General features: G+C 42.2%; 1 protein-coding gene across 18 annotated transcripts in view; it reads right to left on the bottom strand.

Moving 5' to 3' along the window:
* The window catches only part of Sil1 (SIL1 nucleotide exchange factor), a 301,994-nt gene extending 288,419 nt beyond the window's left edge, over positions 1-13,575 (bottom strand). For 7 of the 18 annotated variants that reach the window (XM_087180676.1, XM_087180671.1, XM_087180673.1 and 4 more), the window contains exons 1-2: positions 13,344-13,474; positions 7,508-7,560 (exon numbers count right to left, since the gene is read on the bottom strand). The gene's annotated coding sequence lies outside the window, so the exon portion shown is untranslated. Of the gene's footprint in view, positions 1-7,507; positions 7,561-13,343 lie in introns of all 18 variants that reach the window. The other 11 variants (XM_087180666.1, XM_087180672.1, XM_087180680.1 and 8 more) reach the window with 8 other exon arrangements.
* Positions 13,576-14,245: the final 670 nt, after the last annotated feature.

Below are 14,245 nucleotides of genomic sequence, written 5' to 3'. Positions count from 1 at the left end.
TCTATTCCACATTTACTTCTTTGCTAAAAAGATTTGCAACCTGGAAACAAAGCCCTCTGCCTGATAGTAGCAATAATTCTCAGTGAAGAAGAGGAAAGCATACTGTTGATTCAAATTCCCCTGAAAGATATTACCCCAATGGAGCCTTAGTTTTACCCCAATCAGAAAATGGAGAAACCTATTAGCCCCTTTTTTCTAGAGAAGATAGATCAATGTAACAGAGTCCTGAAAGGGTAAATATGCAATCCAAAAAAGGAAAAAAGCAACATCAGAGCTCCATTCCCTCCCCAGCTGAAACAGCTCTGAAACCCAGAGATCTAAGTCCATTCCAGACAGAGAGGACTGCCTCCCTGCAATAAGAACTAAGAGCAGGGGCATGAATATGAGGTAAAGCTACCTGAACTAGTCACAGCCCTACCCAACTTAGCTATATAATCTTGAAAGAGTCACTGAGACTCTCCAAACCCCAAATTTTTACCACTATAAAACAGGGAGTTGCTGGGCAGGGTGGCACACACCTGCAAATCCCAGCACTTAAGAGACTGAGGCAGGCAGATCACTGTGAGTTCAAGGCCAGCTGGGACTACACAGTGAGTTCAAGGCCAGCAGGAACTACATAGTGAAACCCCCATCTCAAAAAAACAGGAATGTTGTAAGGATCAGATAAAATACTTTCTTTGAAAATCCTCAATAAACAGTAATATTTGAAAACATAAAATACTTTAGGCCTGCTTGTAATTCCAAAGATCCCTGGATAAGAAACCTCAAGACACTTGTGGGGAGCAAGAGGCAAAAGCATCACCTCTGAGAGGCAGTCAATCGTGATTGGGTCTAGGTGTTCAGAGAGAAACTCATATGCCAGGGATAAAAAGGGGACAGAGTGAAATCTGAAAAGACTACACACAAGTATGTTAAAAAAAACAAAGCCAGGCGTGGTGGCGCACACTTGTAATCCCAGCATGTGGGAGGTGGGACAGGAAGATCTCCTTGAGTTCAAGGTCAGCCTGGGCTACATACTGAGACCCTGTCTCAAATAGTAATATTAATAATAATGTCAGCAACAATAGTGGCTCAAGGAAAAAAATAAAAAAATAAAAAACAATAGTGGCTCAAGGGTACAGCATATGCTTAGCATGTGCACCACTCTGGGTGCAATCCCCAATACCAAAATACAATAATAATGCAACATACATCTGGTTCAAATTTGAAAAGGTACACAAAGGTGTACAGCAAAATCAATCTCCCTCTTCACCCCTCCTCCTTTGTGGGGGTATTGGGAATTGAACTCAGGACCTTCACACTGAGCTATATCCCCAATCCTTTTCAATCTGTTTTAAGATGGGGTCTCACTAATCACTAAAGTTCCTAGGATAGGCTAGAACTTAAATCCTACTTCAGCTTTCCAGAGTGCTAGGATTATACACACCTCCTCACCCATTTTTAACCATCCACACCCCCTTACCAGAGAAAACCTCTATTTTGAGTTTCTCGTGTATTCTTCCAGAGATGCTCCACTTAGTTAGAGTATCTCTGCCTCAAATGAGGAGCCCTCTGGTGGCAATGCTCTCAGGCCTAGAAGGTAAAGCCAAGCAAGAGGGGACTGCCAGGACCACTTAAGGACTATGAAAAAGGAGACAGTCAGTGGATATCGCCCTACAGATGGAGGCGCAGACTCCTTTCTGGATATTATACTGCTTTGCCCTTTGGGCGGCCATACTTAGACAATGATTTTTGTCAAATGTACTTGCCTTTCAGCTGTATTTGTTCACCCAGAGCTTCTTCTTAGAGATGTCATTAACAGGAGTGGTCTCTGGAACTGATGCTGTACCAGTCCGACCACTAGGCCCTCTGGAGCAGCCAAAAGCAGGAACAACCATCAAATCTGACTCAGCAGAGACTGAGCAAAAGGGCAAGACTCACAGAAGTCCTAGGGTCATGATCTTTTTAGGGACAAAAGTTATTCATAGCCCAGTGAAATCAGAATACAGGGGAGAATGTAGTGCAGACTTCAGACAATGTTCTATAGGACTGAGCCTGAGAGACTAACCACTACCTGTATAAAAAATTATGTGACATTCTCAACTAGAGTCAGGATTTCATCTACACTCCCTCAAGAGCTTTCAGGTTAAGTACTCTGCTTTCTTTATCTTCCGTAAGAAACAAATGTGTGAAATTCTGGCTGCCACTCAAAGGTCACAAATCGGTAGCCTACAGGTCAAGTCTGAACCACAGATGTGCTTTGGTATAGTTCCCAAGAATTTTACCCAAAAAAATCTGGATTTCTAGCTTCTCTTGTAAATGAGGATGAGGCCACTAGAGCCATGCTCACCCATGACAATGACAGGCTGAGTAGCAGCTGCCTCTCATGGAGCACTGGAGCATTTCAGTTTGACACAGGCCCATCACTTCCAGTTGCCTCACACTGACTGTTCCCTACCTTTTCCTGGAAACATCTAATTGGAGATTCTCAACCAGTGAGTGACAGAGGAGGCTGAGCAATTGCCAATCAGCTACTGACTGATAGCAGGAGTCTTGCATTCATAAGCATTTATCAAATACCCTCTATATGACAGAACTGTGCTGAGGATCACATACCCAAAGAGGTATGAGGGATGCAGTTTCTGCCCTTCAGGAATTTCTAGTCTAGTTGGAACATAAGATATACTCTAAGGAACCAGACTACTTCAGAAATGATGAAGGGCTCTCAAGGTTGAGCATGGTGAACTCACTGTGGCTGGGGGATCAAAGAATGCTTCAGGGAAGAAATGGGAATTTAACAGGACAACTATCAATTCCCAGGTTCTCATGTATTCATTCATTCATTAACTATTTATGGTGTCTCTATCATATTCAGCATTATGGTAAGGGACACATAAGAAAGCATAGTCCATATCCTTGAGCAGCTCATCTAATAAGAGACAAATAGCTAACAAGAATAAAGTGTGCTGAATTCTATAATCGAGGTGTTGCTATGGGGATACAGATGAAGAGGTATTAAGGCTCACTGAAGAAGGTAGCTCTGCAGCATAAAGTAGGGTACCAAGGACAGAATACTCTAGGCAAAAGAACTGGCAGAAACCCAAACACGAAGCCTGCTTAAAGGACAACACAGACCAATTTATCAGGAGCAAAAGGACATGTTAGTAATGACACAGGTTATAATTAAAGTGCTAGGACAGGAATACACTGCCACAAGCATGGAACACTAAGACATCTGACACATTTGAAATGTATTAGTAGCCACTGGGTGCCACTGAAGGCTTCCAAGCCAAAGTGTTTACTGATCACCACTGCACATGGGAAGACTAGAAGTGGCACTGATATACAATGTCCTACAAAATATGAAGCAGGAAATAGGAGGTTTCTGTAATAACTCAGAGACACTATAATAGGCAATAGGGAAAGCGATAAGACAAAGTAACCAATGCTATGGAGGCTTGCCAAGAAATTTAAGACAATAACATTCCCTTAAAAACATTCTAGAAGGGGGGGGATGGAAAAAAAGAAGAACAAGATATATCACCTAAGGTACAAATTCCTTATGATGAATGTTTCAATTATGTATATTTTAAATGTACCAATAAATGTTTTGCTTCAAAAATAGAAAACATTCCAAATCCTTTTTTTTTTTTCACTAATTCAGACTGGCTTTGCCCCCAAAATAATGAATTTTACCTTGTTTTGATGAGAGGAATAAGGCACAGGCTTTAGTTATGGTGCTTGGATTTTTTTTTAACTCAGTTTGAGACTAGTATAATGAGAGTGGCTATGGAGTTGTTTTCTCCACTGCCATTCCCAATGAACCAGTTATAAATTTGGGGGGGCGCGGGGTTAACAGGGAAATGAACCCAGGGCCTTTGCACTGGGATACATCTCCAGCTCTTTTTAATAGCTTTTTGAGTCAAGGTCTTGCTAAGTGGCTAAATTGCCGAGGCTGGGCTCAAACTTACCCCTGCCTGTAACCCTTCTGTAACCTCCCTGCCTCAGCCTCTCAGAGTGCTAGGATTCCAAGCATGTGCCACTTCTCTAGGTTAGTTACAAATCTTAAAGGGAGAGACAGTGAACTTGAACACAAAACTCAGGTCAGTGTATTTGAGTATGCCTCTCTGACCTTGATTGAGGAAACAAATGGACATAAAAATCACAGAAAAGCCATAAAAGAAGTCAAAATTTCCTTAATGAGCTAACTGCTTCACATCCTGTGAAGAGAAGACTGAAAGAGACAAGGAGAACGCACTGTCAAGAAAGCCACAGGCAGGCTCTGGACCAGCAAGCTCTACTCCAATAAAATCCCACGTCAGACAGTGTCCAGGAAACAACCTGCTGTTCAGGTACTCATTGGGGAGAATCTGGGAAAGGTGAGAACTGAGCCCAGCAAGGAAGGAGACTGCAAAGTTCCATGTTATTCACTACTGAAGATAATACAGAGCACTTACATTACACCAGAGGAAGCACTTTTCACATATGATCTCTCAAATCTTTTTCTTTTTAAAAAAATATTCTCTAAATTCTCAGGACAACTACAAAAACAGGTATTATCCCCATTATATAGATCATGAAACTAAGGCTTAGAGAAAATAAATAATTTATGATTTGACAGCTAGTTAAGTAGAGCCAGACATGAACCTAAGTGAGTCTCACTTTTGTTTTGTTTTGCATGGGCACCCTGCCATTGATCCACATTTTTTAAGATAAGGTCTCACTAAGATGGCCAGGCAAGACTTGAACTTGTGATTCTCCTGCCTCACCCTTCCAAAGTGCCATGATTACAGTCATGCGCCACTATGCCCAGCTTCCAAAGTGTTTTTGTGTTCTTTTAATTTAGGGGGGTGGGGGTGAGACAGGGTCTTGCTATGCAGTTCAGGCTGGCCTTGAACTCACTATGTAGCCCAGACAGCCCTCAAACTGTGGCAATCCTCCTGCCACAGCCTCCCTATTGCTGGGATTACAGGCGTGTGCCACCACACCTGGCAAAGTGTTTTTAAACTGCTTTGGTACACATATATTCTCTCTCCTTTCTTCCTCCTTCCCCCAAGTACTAGGGATTGAATCTAAGGCCTTCACACTGAGCTACATCACCAGCTTTGTTTTGTTTTGTTTTTTTAAACAACGTCTAGCTAAGTTGCTCTAGCTGGGTTCAAATATATGATCATTCTGTCTCAGTCTCACAGAGTTCTAGGATAATAGGCATGTACCACCACACCAGCTTCCCTCTCTTTTTCTTTTTAGAGATGTATTCAAGGTTTGTTTGGATCACTAGATAAGGTCTACTGGGGCCTGCAGTTCCATTCTTTACAGAAAACATAGCACTCTGGCCTGACCACTATTTCTTTGTTTCTAATACATATGTCTTGTTGGTTTTTTTTGGTACCGGGGATTGAACTCAGGACCTTTTGCTCGCGAGGCAGGGACCAGAATCACTGAGCTAAATCCCTGGCCTTCTTTGTTTCTAATACAGAGGAAGACTTCAAATTCACTGCCTCTTTAAGAGTAAGAAAAAGGGGGCCAGGGATTTGGCTCAGTGGTTTGGCCACCTGCTGTGCAAGTGCGTGGACCCGAGTTCAATCCCTGGTACCAGAGAAAAAAAAAAAAAAAAGAGTAAGAGAAAGACACTTCAACAGGTATAAAAGAAAAACCAACGTGATGGCCAAAACCCTCAATAGTGAGGGCTTGTGAATAATGGCAGTGTCTTGAAAATGGAAAGGCAGGGCTTTCTCCATCCTGGGAGGTTTTTAACTGCAAAAGCATCTTGCCCTTTTTACAATTCTAACAACTTCTATGGCCACCCTCTGTGAACCCCCTGGCTTGTATTCCAGTTCTAACACCTGAGTGCCACTAATATGTGGGTGACCCTAAAAAAAGTAGGTGGCCCACATCACTTCTCTGGGGCTCAGTTTTGCCATCAAGAAGAAAAAAAATCAGTAAAGCATGGCAGCATATCCCTATATTCCTGGCTACTTGGGGGGTTGAGGCAGGAGGACTATAAATTTGAGACCAGTCTGAACAACTTATCAAGACTCAAGTCTCAAAATTTACCGAAAAAAATCAAGATACAAAACTGAGGCCCAGGCCTGTAATCCCAGAACTTGGGAGGCTGAGGCAGGAGGATCACTGTGAGTTGGAAGCCACCCTGAACTACTTAGTGAGACCCTGTCTCCAAAAAAACAAAAAACAAAAAACTAAGGCATCAGGCATTAGAGGGTTATCTTCTGACTCTTCTCTCAAAAAACCATAAACAAGCCAGGCATGCAGGTGGCACATGCCTATAATCCCATCATTCTGGGAAGCTGAGGCAGGAGGACCACAAATTCAAGCGCAGCCTGGGCAACTTATCAACTTAATGAGATCCTGTCTCAAAATTTTAAAAATTTTAGCTGGGCACGGTGGTGCATGCCTGTAATCCCAGCACTCAGGAGGCTGAGGCAGGAGGATCGCCTTGAGTCCGAGGCCAGCCTGGGCTACATAGTGAGTTCAGAGCCAACCTGAACTACAAAGTGGAGACTCTGTCTCAAAAAAAAAAATTTTTTTTAATCTTAAAAAGGGATGGAGATATAGTTCAGTGTGAAGTCAATGCCCAGTACTGCCAAAAAAGAAAAAGAAAAAAAAAAAAAAAAGCAAACCAACAAGCAAGCAGCAAGCATGCATAAACAGGGCTGGAGATGTAGCTCAGTGGTAGAGCAAATGCCTAGCATGCAGGAGGATCTCCTATTCAATCCCCATCACTGCAAAAAAACAAAAAGAAAGCATAAACAGCCACTCCTGAGAAAAGAAACATTACCAGCCTTGATGTTTGGGAGGATCACGGACCTCTTTGATGATCTCTTCCACAGCACCATGATTTTAGACTTTAGTGGGTGAGTATGGGACAGGAGAGTAGGAGCGCACTAAGTCAACCTTAAATACCCTGCTTAGGTGCTGCCCCTGAAGCTTCCAATATCTACTGCAGGCTGTACTCCAAGCATGATGGATCAACGTGGTTTGTGTTGATTGTCCTACTTGACATTCCTTCCACTAGACTAATATCTGCCAAGTTTCTAGAGTTTGGTATGACAGCTGCTGCACCCTTGGGAGCCTCACAGAAAGTAGAAGTATATAAGCTTGAGACTATTCCCAGAGGTAAAGAAATGTCCATTTAAAAGTTTACTGGCCTCTGGGAGGCTAAGGCAAAAGATCTGCAAGTTTGAGCCTAGCCTGAGCAACTTAGCAACTTAGCCAGATCCTATCTCAATATTTAAAAATTTTGAAAAGGGAGCCGGGGATTTAGCTCAGTGGTTCTACCACCTGCCTCTCAAGTGCAAGGTCCTGAGTTCGATCTCCAGTACCAAAAAAAAATTTTTGAAAAGGGATGGGGATATAGCTCAATGCAAAAGCCCTGAGTTCAATCCCCCATACTGAAGAGGAAAAAAAAGTCACTGGTATCAGTCTTTACAGAACTTTATGATGCAAATCAGATTCTTCTTATAGTTTCTATAACTCTTTTCCCTCACATAAGAGTAAAACTACTTACAGACGTAGCTAGATATGAAGATCAGTTCACCAACTGCTGTGATGCTCCTCTGTCTGTGATGATAATAAGAAGTAATTAAAAAACATAATCAAGAACAAGAATCAGTCACAACACAGCCAGTGGGGAGACTTTGGAAACATACCCCTCCCCTTGTCTTTGTGGAAGTGAAATGTGACATTAGCTAAACATCAGACACCACCCAAAGACTCCAACATCTACTCCAGGAACACTCAGGTCAACAATAAATGTTAAAACAGAAACAACCTGTTAGAAGATAAAATAGGTAAAACTCTTGAAGGCATAGGCAAGGACTTTCTAAACAGAACCCCAGTTGCACAAGTAGTAGTACCAAGAATCAGTAAATGGAGATCATATCAAATTAAAGAGCTTTTGCACAGCAAAAGAAACCACCAACAGAGTAAAAGACAACCTATAAAATGGGAAAAAATTTTCACCAGCTATTTATCTCAGACAAAGGACTAATATCTAGAATATATAAAGAACTCAAAAAATTAGACACCCCCAAAGAAAAGATAGGAAATCAAAAATAGGAAACTAGAGCTGGGCATGATGGTACATGGCTGTAATCCCAGCACTCAGGAGGCTGAGGCAGGAGGATTGCTGTGATTTTGAGGCCAGCCTGGGATACATAGTGAGTTCAAGGACATCTTAAACTACAGAGTGAGACCCTGTCTTAAAAAAAAAAATAGGAAAGTAAAATAAATACTTCACAGAAAAAGAAGTACAAATGGCCAATAAATATATGAGGAAATGTTCAACATCGCTGGCAATTAGAGAAATGCAAATTAAAACAACACTGAAAAAATTTTTAAAAAATAAAAATGGAGATTCTACATTACCCCAGTAAGAATGGCCATCATCAAAAAATCAAATAACAAATCCTGGCAAGGGTTCAGGGAAAAAGAAACCCTTCTACATTGTCGGTGAGATTGTAAACTGTGGAAAACAGTATGGCAATTCTTCAGAAAACTAAAACTAGAAATTCCATTTGACCCAGCTATTCTCCTTCTAGGTATTTTCCCAAAAGAGTTAAAGACATCATATTACAGTGATTACACGAAAACCCATGATTATAGCAGCACAATTCATAAGAGCTATATCTTGGAAGCAGTCTATATGTCCATCAATAGATGATGGATAAAGAAAATGTGGTATTTACACATGATGGAGTACTACTCTGCCATAAAGAAGGATAAATTGAGTCATTTTAGGAAAATGGATGCACCTTGACAACATATAAAGTAAAATAAATCAGACACATAAGCTTAAATATTGCATGGTTTTTCTTATATGAGAAACATAAAATATGAATAAAGAGAAAAATAAAAGATAATAGAAGTAGATAAAATGTTTCTCAAATAGGAAAGTGATCAAGAGATGGAGGGAGAGGGGAGGAAAGGGAGGAGCAGAGGATGGAAAAAACAATTAAAATGTATATGTACATGTACCAGCTCCCCACAAGGAATGTAAACACTGTGTACTACAAACATGTACTAATAAAAAAAAAAAAGCTTGTGGTGACAGGTATATCTTCTAGATAGAAAACAGGCCATGATGAATACATAGAAAAAGGACAGGATATCCATGAAGAAGGTGAAAATTGATTCTTGGAGGAGAAAAAATACGGATATTATAATGGTTTTCAGTCAAAGGGCCACAATACACAAACAGATGCACAGTAGATGCACAGTATATTGCAATGTTAAAGTTCTACAAGGAACCCAAGCATGGTGGCACAGGCCTGTAATCCCAGACCTTGGGAGGCTAAGGCAAGAGAATCACGGTGAGTTCAAGGCCAGCCTAGCCTTGAATAGTGAGTTCAAGACTGGTCTGAATTACATAGAGAGACCCTGTCTCAAAAAACCAGGGCCAAAGGGCCAGGGATTTAGCTCAGTGGTTTTGCCATCTGCTGTGCACGCACAAGGACCCGAGTTCGATCCCCGGTACCCACCCCCCCAAAAAACCCCAAAATAATAACTACATTCCACAGGAAGTAGACAATGGGGAGGTTTCAAAATTTGATAATGAATAAAATGTTGAAAAACACTTGATTACATGAACCCAAAAGGCTGATCCACTAGCACATGGACAGCAGCTTTGCTAACTATATAGTGGTCATAGGGTAACCAATTTGTCCCAGGGGCTGGGGATTTAGCTTAGTGGGGCAGAACCTGCCTCGAAAGCGCAAGGTCCTGAGTTTGATCCCCAGTACCGGGAAAAAAGGCCCAGTTTGCCCTAGACTTTGCTAGATTGGGCACTGAAAGGGTCACATCTGGGAAATCGCCTATCCTGGGCAAACTAGAAAGGTTGTTCACCTTTCTCATAGGAGAAATCAAAAAAAGCATTCATATTTCTCCAATGAGGTGACAACAAGAAACAGTCTGTCATGAAGGTTTCACAGCATTTCAGCAGAATTCCTGCAATAAGACTGGCATTTAAAAAAAAAAAGACTGGAATTTTCCATTTGCTTATCCCTACACTCAAAGCTCTCTGCACCTGACACCCAAGGCCATGGCACAGAATGTTACTCATGTATTGATTATGCCACTTCCTTTTCAACACCAAATCCAAAGTTAATATTAGGAAGATGAGGGCAGGCTCAGTAGCCAGCTGGTACAACCATATCCTTGTATATAGGCTGTTCAGTAAGACCTGAAGGAACTACAAGTCTGGGCCAAACACAGATATGTTGCTACTGGATTCTCCCTATCTCCAGGGTAGAAAATCACACAAGTGAGAATCCCGGGTATAAAATCCTCACAAGTCAGGAACAGCCTATGGGATTCTCCATACGTGCTTGACCAGCTTGAATCTTTTACAAGGTTTTTGTCCCAAAGACAAATTGAGTTTTGCTTTTGTTTTTTTGGTACTGGGGATCGAACTCAGGACCTTGTGCTTGGGAGCCAGGCAGTGGGACCACTGAGCTAAATCCCTGGCCCGACAAATTGTGTTATTAATACTAAGAATTTACCCAATGTCTCAGGCTCTTCTCTTCCTCTACTCAGCAGTGAAATCCTTGGTGAAAATAAAGAAAAGAAAAAGGTAGGATATTCCTTCTTTATCAACCACATATAATTAAAATATGAAGCTCTCTGTTGTAGAAAAGTAAGGCTCGCAGCTTAATGCAGACTCAGAGAAGGATAAAGTATTCATGCTCACTCAGAAAGAGAAAAGATTAGCTCCACAAGGACGGCTCTCCAAATTGACACCAAATCCAGGTGTTAGAGATTCCTGTGCTGCAGAGCGTAATCTAAGCACCAGCTGGGGTCCCAGAGAAAAATCCCTAGGAATATATAACCAAGGAGCTAACATTGTAAGAATGTTCAGATTAGCTCTTCTGAAAAGAGGCTGGCAGACAGCCTCTGCAGGGCAGCTTCACATAGGAAAGGATAGGAAATGAAGAAAAAGACAAGAGGCAAGATGAACAGGTCAGGGAATGAATCTACAAACATGGAAAAACAGAAGTGGAAGGCAACCACCTATTTAGAAAAAAAGTACAATTTCCCTTTAGAGACTGTCATGTCTTCATTTTTTGAAGATAAAAACAAACACTGACGGGCCAGGGATTTAGCTCAGTGGTTTGGCCACCTGCCTCACAAGCGCAAGGACCCGAGTTCAATCCCTGGTACCAAAAAAAAAAAAACCAAACATTGATTGCATTCCTGTGTCTCATCAGTTTTCATGTATACTGCCTAATTTAACCACCTTTCAAAGAAGGGTGACTCTAAGAGGTGAAGTAACTCACTCAAGGTCATGGGGTTAGTAAATGGTAGGCAAAGAAGTAAAACTATAGCAAGTTCACTATACTCCAAAAATCCATTATGTCCTCTTCAAAAGACCAGCTAATTCATCTACAGTCAAACCAGATAATAAGGTTGCTTAACCATGCCATTTGGAGTTTTAAACATATATATGGTATCACGTATTAATGAGTCTAATCTCTCATATGGTTCCAAAATGACTCTGAAAAGAAATCCAAAAGTAGATTTTCAAAACTGCTTTGCACCATATAACTTAGGTGATGTCACCCCTACCACAAACAGTCCACACCACTCTAAAGAAGAGCAACATTGGGACCGGGGATGTAGCTCAGTGGTGCTACACCTGCCTGGCAAGAGCAAGGTCCTGAGCTTGATTCCCAGTACTGAAGAAAAAAAAAAAGCAACATTGGAGGATTAAGTTCTGGTGGGGTTATTACATTTACCTTGTTGCTTCTCAGTTTCATTTAATTAGCTCCCTTTTGTTTTCCTGCCAATGAATCACACCATGGCTCAAAACTGGCCTCAGCAGAGAAGCAAAGTAATATCTGATCTTCAGAAAGCAAGAGGAAAGAGGTAGAAAGGAAATATCAAAATTTTTCATTCCCAGGCTTCCACATGCCTCCTAACATATTTCTCATTTCCATCATCTATAAAACAGAGGCACTCAGTCTTTTCCATTGCCAATCATCAGAAAAGTATATGTATTAATTAGCAGATTAAACACACCAAACATCTGACAGACAAGATAAATCTGGTGTGACAATGCCATCTCAAAAATCCCAAGGCCATGTTCTCAACTGAAACCACAGACCGAGTTCTGACATGTTACACAAACATAGAGGCTAGTATCATTACTCCCTGGGCCCCATTAAAAGTTCATCCAATCCCAAAATCTGGCTGTACTTGTAACAGAAAAGTTTGGGGTGCAGTGCAAGCTAACACACACACACACACACACAATCTTTCACACTGTCAAAACAAATATTGTTAGTACTTGTAAACATAGTTTCTTCTCTTAGCAAACATGAAGATGTGTTTTAACCTGTCTAGTCTGGTTTAATCCAGCCCTTTCCATCCCTCAAAGCAATCTGCAGTTTGTTTTATTGAGATGGGAAAACCTAGTAGGCTTCATCGAAACGAGGCATTTACAAATGTTTATTAGAAAACGGATCTCACATGTGGACATATAGGTTCTCTCTCTCTATATATATACACACACACATATATACATACACATATACATATATATATATATCTTTTTTTTTAGAAGCATCACACAGTCCTCCAGCTCCTACAGTGCAAAGAAAAGCCCTACTGGCTTCTAGGATGTTGGGTATTTTATAATTTCTGGCCTTTCCAATGGAGGCCCATTTCAGGGCCTCATGTCAAGTCTTTTTCTCCTGTCTTTTGAAGCAGAGATTTTCAAAATCAAGGATTCCATGATTACCTGAATGTGAACCACCTGGGCTGAGGACTGCAAGCGCCCATGCGCCACCTTATGAGAAATTTCTAGAGAATAAAGCCCAGGAATATGCAGAAATTACCTAGGAGACTGGAGACACACCAAAGCCTGTAACCTCTAAGCTAAAGGCAAATCTTTCATCTGCCAGGACAGTGGGAAACACTCAATGGGAGATCAGGGCGCAATTTCACATGAAGAATCAGAGGCCTCGGCCAAGAACCAAAACGTCAACACTGAAGGAGTCGGAGTTCAACATCGAATTCACTCCTTTGGACAAGATACGGAAAACAGGGAGAAAAGCAATAGGTACGGAAACTAGAACAGAGGAAGAGCAACAGCCAGTCTCGGACTCCCTCTGCTGCGCTGAAAGGATTACTGAAGACGTTTGACTGGGAAGGGCAGAGAACGCGAACCTCGGGGACACTTGTGTGGGTGTCTCGCTGTGGAGACGGGGGGGGGGGGGGGGGGGCGGGTATGTTGGGACCCCGGAACACTGCAGGGAAGGTGCCAAGGCCGCTGGAGGGAGGAGGCCTGGGCAGCCCCCTCATACCCCCGCCCAGCTCCAGGGCCGGGCGGCCCTCACCGCCCCTACCTTCGGCTTCCCGCAATGCAGCCGAGGGGCAGACACAACCCCCACAATTCCACGCGGCCCCAGCGACAACCGGCTCCCGAGCGCAAACGCTGAGACTACCGTCAGAACCCGTGAGCACGCGGCTATTACGTCACTCACAGCCTCACCCAATTGTAGCCGGTCAGAACTGCCGACGGCCTCTTGGCTCCCCCGACAAGAGGGTGACCCCACCCCTTCGACTGCGTTAGGCCCCGCCCACTAGGTTGCCGGCCCACTAGGTTGCCGGCCCACTAGCTTTCTCTTTCTCTCTCTCTTTTTAAGGTACCGGGGATCAAACTCTGGACCTTGAGGTTGCGAGGCAGGCGGCGGAACCACTGAGCTAAGTCCTCGGCCCTTACTTTCTCTTGCAGACTTCCCGGACTTGTTTTTGTTTGTGTCCTTCCGCCAAAGTGAGACAAGTCTGTGGTATCCACAGACCCGGTTTTGCTTCCAAACTAGAACTTCGGAGTTTATTTGATTTCATTGTCAACAACCTAATTTCTTTCCAGCGGAAGGATCCTCAGAAAACCAGAGGGGGTGGAAGGTAAAAATAAATCAAGCTGTTATGACTCAGTTTGTGACAGAAACTGAGCCTCAAGCAGTTAATAGTCCTTTGAAAATTCATGCAAAACAGACCAACTGTAAGTCACTCGCTTTACATAATTGTAGATTGTGTAAATATTTGAAAACGATCGATTATTTAAAAACATAAGGTCACCTGCAGTTCTAATTCTGCTCTGCCACTAAATGTCATACATATGTTATATACTGCACATATATTTACTTCTCATAATTTCATAAGATTGTAACTGCCGTCCCCTTTTATACATGGAGAGACTGAGACTCAAAGAAGTTAAACAATTTAGACAAGGGCTTGCAGTCAA

Source organism: Heterocephalus glaber, unplaced genomic scaffold, assembly GCF_053883595.1.
Source record: "Heterocephalus glaber isolate CG9 unplaced genomic scaffold, H.glaber_assembly_v1.0 deba00001465, whole genome shotgun sequence".
NCBI classification, from domain to species: domain Eukaryota; kingdom Metazoa; phylum Chordata; class Mammalia; order Rodentia; family Bathyergidae; genus Heterocephalus; species Heterocephalus glaber.
Note: the sequence above shows the minus strand (reverse complement) of the source record. Positions and strands in the feature narration are given on the sequence as shown.